The sequence below is a fragment of the Glossina fuscipes genome, unplaced genomic scaffold (genome assembly GCF_014805625.2).
Source record: "Glossina fuscipes isolate IAEA_lab_2018 unplaced genomic scaffold, Yale_Gfus_2 60, whole genome shotgun sequence".
NCBI classification, from domain to species: Eukaryota; Metazoa; Arthropoda; class Insecta; order Diptera; family Glossinidae; genus Glossina; species Glossina fuscipes.
The window spans coordinates 505,278-514,385 of NW_023998432.1; the positions used below are offsets into that span (position 1 = coordinate 505,278).

At 32.7% G+C, this 9,108-nt stretch overlaps 1 long non-coding RNA gene across 1 annotated transcript; it reads right to left on the minus strand.

Annotated features, from left to right (window-relative positions):
- Positions 1-258: 258 nt before the first annotated feature.
- LOC119637631 lies at positions 259-8,883 on the minus strand. The gene is made up of 4 exons (XR_005247305.1): positions 8,841-8,883; positions 7,193-7,489; positions 451-691; positions 259-399 (listed from the first exon to the last, which is right to left on the minus strand). It is a non-coding gene; the product is annotated as an uncharacterized LOC119637631 (long non-coding RNA).
- Positions 8,884-9,108: the final 225 nt, after the last annotated feature.

The following is a 9,108-nucleotide window of genomic DNA, read 5'->3' on the forward strand; positions in this document are numbered from 1 at the left end:
AATAATAACACGTTTTTTCGCATTGTTTGATAAATTTCCTTTAAAGTCTATTAGAAATGTCGAGCTTCTTAAAGCTATTGAGAAAGATATCGTTCAGAAAATTGGGTTGTCTTACTTCCAAGGTGAAATGTTGGCAATTCAGATGAATGAGTGAATGACAGTGATCCGAATACTAGCACCTTGAGCATAGATTTGGTTATCTCTAGAAAGAATAATTTTGCCGGCGTTTTGATTGGAAAAATTGTGTCCTAATAGAGTAGATGCTGTTGTGTTTAGGAAGCGCCTCGGAACACACACCTGTACTTTGATCATTTTCGTGTTGATTGTACTGTTGATTCTTTTCGTACGAGAGAATGCTACCTGTTGATATCATCCGCTGTTGCTTGGCTTCAACGGAGACTATTTTATTTTTTTTATAAAAATCTGACCTTATCTTAATAAAATATTTACGTTATATACGACGTTCTTCTCAGCTAAAAGAGCGCCCATGTACGTCGAGTTCCCGCCATTATCATAAAGTTTCTAGACTGTAATTGCTCGCGTCATGTCAAGTCATGCAACGCTATATGTGGGTATTCGATAACAACCTATGAACGTCTCGATATATCAGCCGGTACTTTTCAATGTCTTGACAGTTCTTTATCACCTGTAAATCAATTTCGCCGTTTCCAGGTTAAAGAAAGAGAAATTCCTGAAAAAATAGTAAAAAAATATGTTGAAAAAGTAGTAAAAAAATAGCAAAAGAAATTCAATATAGAGGAAAACAGGTACAGAAATAAAAATTGACTTTTACTGAACTTTGTTTTTGTCTTAACTTTACCGCTTGAACTATTGCAAAGAACTGAATTCTTGTATTTCTTTTGATATCATGCGTTCAACTTTGTTACAATTTCGTGTATATAATGCTTTTGCTGCCATCCATAGAGTTAATTCAAGTTATTGCAAAATTAAGGACAAAATCTTGTTAAGCATTATAGATATTTGGTTTGTGCCGTAATCATTATGACTTTCGTTGATGACCTGCTTCCTGGAGGCTTTTCGTACATTGTTTCCCTTCATCTTCTAACGGTTATCCATTCGAGTTTCCCCTGGGTCTACCTGGTTTGTCTAATTGACCTCTTCTGTTAGCAATGAATTGCGCTGCACTGTCCAATTGTCCCCTCATGACAGAAAAAATTAATTCATTCAATTAGTTCAAAGATTAGTGTTAAGTTTCAATAATAAAGTTGAAAAAAGACTATTGTACACAAGTAAATCTGCCTGATATATGCAAGCAAAAATATTCCTAAATGGTGTGGACTCTATTAGGTGGAATCGACTATAATTGACAGATGCTCACTTTTTTACATTTATTAGTGAAGAAGGAAAGTATGTTAAATTTATCGTACTGTTTGCGCAAGCTACGAAACTACACTCGCAAGAGACTGCGGGATAATCAATCTAGCCAAAACCTACTGCCAATAGATCAAGGTTGAAAATGGGCCTGAAGTGGAAGACCCAAACGAGAATTCGAATATAATGTTATCTATATTTTATATAAGCCATGAGATTTGATTGAAGTAAAATTTAACATAAGCAACAATAATGATAAGTATGAACGATTCGTCGCAAGACGAATATATCGTTTTCGATTAATGTAACAAATAATCATCAAACACACTTATTTAAAGTGATATCTATATATCTGTAGATATATATATGGATATCTATAATATATGAATACATGTTTATATGTCTAGGTAAATATGGATGCAGATGATATTAAATAAATTTAGAAAATTTAAAAAAAGTTTATTTATTTATTAGGTTTTTTTTTAACAAATGATACGAAAAATTTGCAAAAAGTTAGTCAAACATATATTTATATATTTGTTCATATTTTAATTTATTTTTTTTAAATGTATTTTATATAGTGATTTTCTGACACACATATGAACATTTATGTTTTTATAGGTATATTCTATAATAAAGTACAAATAATTGATTTTTACAAGTATTTAAAACAAATATTTTTAAAATTTTAAGTTAATCGATTTTTTTATTTTCGATGTTGTTTCTTGCAATAATGGAAAAAAAAATCGGAAATCATATAGTTTGCATAAGTCAATTCAAACGTTATATTTGCAGTTTTGAAAACAGTCTGAATAATTCACTTTTTTTAAAGATTTTTAACATCGAATTGATGTTCAATAAAATCATGTTTGTGAAAACTTATCATGCTACTATTCACTTCGAATATATATTCGAATATAGTGAATAGTGTACTAATGTTAAATTTTGAAAGGTTCTTAAGGGAGAGAGAGAAATCTCAGTGATGCTACCAAAGTCCCATGTATTGGTTTTTATATCAAAACATATCTCAGTTTATTCAATCGTGGACAGTGTGCATCGTAGTTCGTGTGCCATTTGCGAGAAATGTTATTGCAATTGTTGAAGTCGAAGAACAATGCTACTGAAAATTTTCGATCGTTAATTAAAACATGTCCCGATTTTTATTATATTAAATTCGTTATAATGTGTCCAAAAAATAAAGCCAATTTATTTTGTTCGTTTTTTAAATTTATCTACTCTTTCAAATCAACTTCACCGCCTTTTATCTGCTTCGGAATACTCAAATCCTATTGCTGGAAGGAATTTACAACACCAAGATAGTTGAAGAAAGCTTTTAACATCGTCTTGATCTTTGAGCGATTTTGGCGCTGTTTTCGTTTTGGCTCAGGTTTTGCACGACATTCGACCGGTTGATCAGTTGTCCATCCGTGGTAATAATGTGTTTCATGACCGATTGATAGTCAGAAACCTTCTCCTCACGCACGTCGTAAAAATCGGAAAAAAATACTTTTTCTTTCGTGCAAAACCAAGTGCAGCTGAAACACTAATGCGAAATTTAGCGCAGATATCTCTCGTAGTGCTACTAACTGAGAAAAAAACTTTCTGATTCGATATTCCCACTTTATTTAATTTGAATATTGGTGTTAGTGTTTGGCCACAGTAAGATGTATATAGTGAACACACATTCCATACGTATATACATATATACATACACATCGTATAGTTTCTAAATGCAAATTATAATTCTCAGACTTATTAGCAGGTAATAGTTGATTTTTGCCCTACACTAACGCATCTCATTACATTGCATTGCTTTGTCGAAGCCTTCTCAGCAAAAACTCAACTCATTTTGTTCCGCCATCAGCTTGTTCATCTCGTTTAGCTTCGTTTGACTTATCATTACACAAAAAACCATTCAAACGTTCTGGCCACATGGAGAAGATCATTTCATATCGAATAATGAACTTATACAAGTAGAGTAAAGTTGAAAAAAATGTATCTGACTAACCAGTGGATACATTGACATAAAATTTGACCTATATGCTAGTTCGATACTGATAGTATAAGACAAAAAAGACATATCCGTTTGAATAAGCTCGTACTATTCTAATGAAGAAGAACTTATCCACCTTTTGACTCGGACCACAGAGTAATATTCAATAACTCGTCACAAACTGACAGAATTAAGTTGGAATATGTAAACTGTGCGGCAATTTTCATCGAAATATTTCAAAAAACATTGGTGTGCAGATTAAACATAAAAATGGTGAAGGCAAAGTGCTCGAAGAGGCTCGTCCCGAATATAGGTTCAACGGTTCTTACGCACTATGTCGTGCCAAACTTCTACATAATTTCACTGCGCTGCATTCACGAGTACTTCCCAGCTAATCTATGTAGGCTTAAAATCAAATTCGGTTGTTTATGTAGTATATGTAGTGATACTGCAGACAATGCGAAATATGTCGTGTTCATCTGTTCCTCCTACTGCAATGGCAAAGTCTCCTTTCTCTGACAATCGCGTGAGAAATATGTTGTTCGACCAGAAGAAATGGAAAGGGCTTGAGGTATCTAATACTAACGCATTATATACAGATAAAATGGTCACACACGGGACCCTCAACGGAAATAGCAAAATTGATGTCTTCATGCTCGAATGTTGTTTAATGGGGATAAGAGCGATTAACAAAAGCGGTTTTGATCGTAACAAAGTCTCCCACTGCTTCATATAGACTTAGTACATTCTTCCCACAAAAGGTGTAGGGTAAATAAATAATTAACAACAAAAAGTAAAATATTATCTATTGCCCTAAACCCCTAAAGGAGAATTTTAATTGATGATATCCTCAAGGAGTCGATTAGACAATTGTGTGTATAACAAAAATTGATAGGTAAAAATTATTTATGTCATTTCCATTTAGTTGAATGTATGGGAGTTAGCTAATTATTGGAATGGGCTAAAATTTGTAAGCATACTATCACTTTCAGTACACGTTCATCAATTGACAATCGATAAACAATTTAAGACAAATTTCATTAAAATTTTTTCCTCTTGCATTATAATCTCATGTTGAATCCACTTCATATATCCACTTCAAAAATAAAAGAGCTGGAGCTATGCATAACTAATTGGAAGGAATGTAGGCTCTTCATACATCATTCTCTGAATTGTTTTCTGTAAGGGTAATCGATTCATTTTAACTTCAACTGCAAATAAATAGAGATAAATAATAAAGAACGAAATATGAAGTCTAAGCAGAGAAAGTCTCATGTTTATTTGTACGAAATAAATGAACAAAGCGAATATATGAGTGTTATGATCTCCTGGAGGCTTAATATTTCTTTTAAATTTAGCTGATCCATTATCTTTTGTGCAGCTATATTTAATTAGATTCCTTTACTGCCACACCTATGCCATATGTTAGAAGTGCATATAATTTCTGTAATTTCAAATTGATTGGTTCATAAAATATACATGACGTGTTTTCATCTTCCGAAATAATTTTCATATGTTTTACTTTTCAGTTGTTTAAAAGCTGTTGTCTACTGTATATCAATATGTAAAGAGATGTATTGAAATAGATTGCAGGTAAAGTTACGGAAATTATTAAATTGGCTTGGAGTGAAAAAGCAGTAAACCATAAAACAGTTCGAAAGTGTTTTACGAGATTTCTTGCGAAAAATTTTTGTGTTCAAAACGATGGAAACTCGCACATGTCTGTTCATTCTACGCAAAAGCATCACAGAAAATGATCTTGAACATGGTCTACTTTTGATTACCGTCGATTCATATCAATGCAGTCATTTTTAGCAGGTCAACGATTCACAGACGTTGAAAATGTGCGAAAATGCGTTGATGACTATTTCATCGCTAAACTACGAAATCTCTACCGCGAGAGCATCCGCAAGCTATTCGATGAGAGGCAAAGGACCATAGGCAATGAAGGTAAACATTTTGATTATTAAAGTATAACTGGATTTCATCAAAAAACGCGAACTTTCCATTTTGTATAATGCTTTCTATTAATATAAAGCAAATATGTATACTTTCATAAAATATTTTTATTTAACTATTTAGGTATTTATTAAATATTTTTTCTGAAAATCGTACGGGATATTCCGAAATGTGCTAGTGGTATTGCCATGCATCTGGATGTTGATGAAAATATTGTCATTGATATTATTTTAGTCTCATGCAAGCAGCTTATAATAGAAATTCTGATGTAAAACTGTTTTTGATATTAATGTTTAAATCATTTTAATTAAGATGAACATGTTTATTGTACAAACATTTTGTCTTTGTTAAGTTTATGAATATATTTAGGTTATATATTTATGTGCATGTATATATATATATATATATATATATATATATACAGATATTATATACAAACGTATGTAGTTATTTAGACATACGCGTGTGCATGTGTGCGTGCGCGTGAAGGTACTACGGTGTGATTACTATTAAATGTGGGTTGTTTAGCTGCTTCGGACTTTACAATTTACAATTTTCACGCGCACCAGCACACACACGCTCATTCGCTTTGGCAGTCTCCCATCTTCAGTTTCCTAACGTAGGTGTATAATATATAGGAACAATCATTGCAGCAAGTGAGAATAAGGCAGAGTGAATTGAAGAAGAATAAAGCAACACATATACGATCAAAATAATAGTACCAGATTGTAATTGCTATTGACCCAAATTGTCAAGCATCCGTTAACAAATCTGTGTGCATATGTATATATATCGTGTGTATGTGTCTGTGTGTGTGTGTGTGTGTGTGTGTGTGTGTTTATTTGTTTGTTTGTTTATTTGTTCATATAGTTCTGTACATACTCTGCGTGTCCGCATTTAATTCTGTAAGGATGATATTTCATAGTAAGTTAAAAATGAGATAGATAGCGGGAAAGAGAGAGAGACAGATAATTATAGTGTTGTATTATCGTCATGTTGAAGAAGTGTTGAGTTTATTATAAACAGGGTATTTGGTTGCAAATGGACTTTTCACTTCGGTTAAGACTAGAACGACATATTCGTGATTGATCAGGTAATGTTTGTGTCAAATTTCAGGTTCTTATCTTTATTTTTGCCGTCAAATCGATGTGTTTCCGTAAAAGTAGGTATTTCACATTTAGAAATAGCAAAATGGGCGTGTTTCACAAAAAAGAGAGTGGCCTTATATATTTGCCGCATTAAATCCTTAAGAACCCATTTATAACATATGAAGATATCTATTCCATTATGCAGAACTTTTGGGCTTAAACGCACAAACCTTTTAAATTGACAGATGCGGTAAAGCTAATTTTAAGAATGTCGCCTAAGACTATGACAGGGTGGCGGTTAGAAAAAAGTGGATAAAGACAAAAAAAAAAAACGTGTGGCCATAACATAGTGGACGCGTGCCTAATCGATGAATGTTACGCCTTTACCGATTGAGCCCCCCCTATAGCTACGAGGAAGTACGCCCTATCGTTTTGAAACTTGGTAAACGCGATTCTTATCTATTGATACCAAACTACTATTTGCTAAAGCACGTAAGATCACTCCTCACGTCTTTTCCCACGCTCTAATATTTCATGATCGTTTTTGAACTCTCGGTGTGTGTAGATGAATTCATTCAAAGCGCCTTCATTGATCGTAATTTCTCAACCCGTGACATTCTTGTCATTCCTTTGATTGTTTTTTTTCTTCTTTTTCTTAAGAAAAATAACGAAAATTTAAAAGTTTAAGATTGTTCCATGTCGTTAAAGGGATCTTTTCCTCGAATTAGCGTTTGATCCAAAGTGTGCGCAGATATAAACTACGCTATGCGTATGATCTAACGCTCTTATCAGAGATTTTCGGGAATAACATTGTACTTACGCTTTGGCAGGCGATAAGGAATCAAATAATGATTTCTTTGCATTTCGCAAAGCTTTTGCCATCGATCAAATGGTCCATTTCTAGTAGTACCCGAACATTCCTTAAGTTTTTGGGTTTTCTCCCAAGTTCTACGTCGCCAAATAGTGCTTCCAATTTCCATTGAAACTTATTTACGAATAATCGGACGAACTTTCGAAAATTATATATTTCCCTGAATGGATGTGTTTTGCCTATATTCGGACCAGAACTGCATGTCCTCGCATTTCTTGCAATGGTTTATAGGTCACTATCGATGATCTGAAAAGAAACAAAAAAAGAAAAACATTTTCTCTCAAGAAATAACAGTCACTTTTGAATGTACTATTATGCACTAATAATTGCATCCGCCCTGTATATATGTATTCATTATATATATACATATATATATATACGTATATTATATATATATATATAATAATATACAATATATCCATTAAATCACATATACAGACGACTATACGCACTTATCGAAATCCATGTTAAGCCTATCTATGTGTTAACGTTTGCCAATATATATAAATAAGAAATTCATTTAAAATATATAATAGATATTTATACGTGAACAAATACGGCTAAAGTTACAATCAGGTGTAAATTTACTAATTTGATTATTTCGAAAGCGAATTTGTTAATTAGATTCATATAAATGCTGGCCCTTATGCAATTATTGCATTAAACATTAACAGAAACTGTTTTCAGTTATATGTTGGTTACATTACTTACTTTACTTCTTCCTCGAATCGCATTTACATTGTGCGATGGAACTTGAATAAAACAAGAAAATCATATTCAATTTGCGAACTTTCACAACTTACTCCCCTTACTGTCATATAGATATCAAGAGCATTCTTCGAAAAAATTTAATAACTGTGATTAGTTAAGAAGCATTTGCTATCGGCATATGTACCGTATCATAGATGGTTTTGTTGAAAGTCTGAACACAAAAGTATTATTATTAACAAATAAATATTTGCGCTTTTATGTATGTGGGACGACTAAAAAATGAATAGAAATGTCCAAGTTCGAAGAAAACTGTTAACTGACTGGACTCAGAACTTTTTATAAAGTGGCCCGCTGAAGCAAAGGGGCGGACAAATAGACACACAGGCGAAAGCCGGACACTACGAAATGTTCGGCAAAGCAAAATCAATCGCTTAAGAGATTTTCCCTATAGATATATACACACGAACAGTTTCAGGTGGGAAGTGAAGGGGAAAGAAGCATGGAGTGAGATTACAGTTTGAGAGATATGTAACCGTAGCAGTTACCGATCCGACAGTCGCTGTAGTTAAGACCACTTACCAATCTTAAAAGAAATTCTTGAGGCGTTACGGTCTATTTTTGTCAGTTAATTCAATATACGTGGACCGACAGTAACGACTATTGCAGTGTTTGCAATTAAAAAGCAAATGTTATGAGTTCACAACAATTAATTAATTGATTACGTAACGTTATAAATAACAATTATTAATAACGATTGTTAATAAAAATAAATTATTTAATTAACAATTAATTAAAACAAGTTGGCAAAGCCTTTCTCTTTTTTTTAATTTACTTTTAACATTGAAATGTTTGTAGAACATTGAATGTTCAAAAGAACTATTCTTACCTAGAAATCGCAACAGCGACAATTGTACGACTGTGCTGCGCAAATTATAGCAATAGCTTTGCCAACGCTATGATATGCATATCAGACTTCTCCTTAGTCAATAATGTCCTCTAAGGTCTTATGATATTTATCATTTGATCTCAACTGGATATCACCGTGTAAATGGTTTACTGGGAATGGGTTAACATATTAAGGAGTTTGAAACAAGTGAAAAAATTTGAGGAAACTTAAAGCATTATTTTGATTCTTTTATATTTATCACATCCCA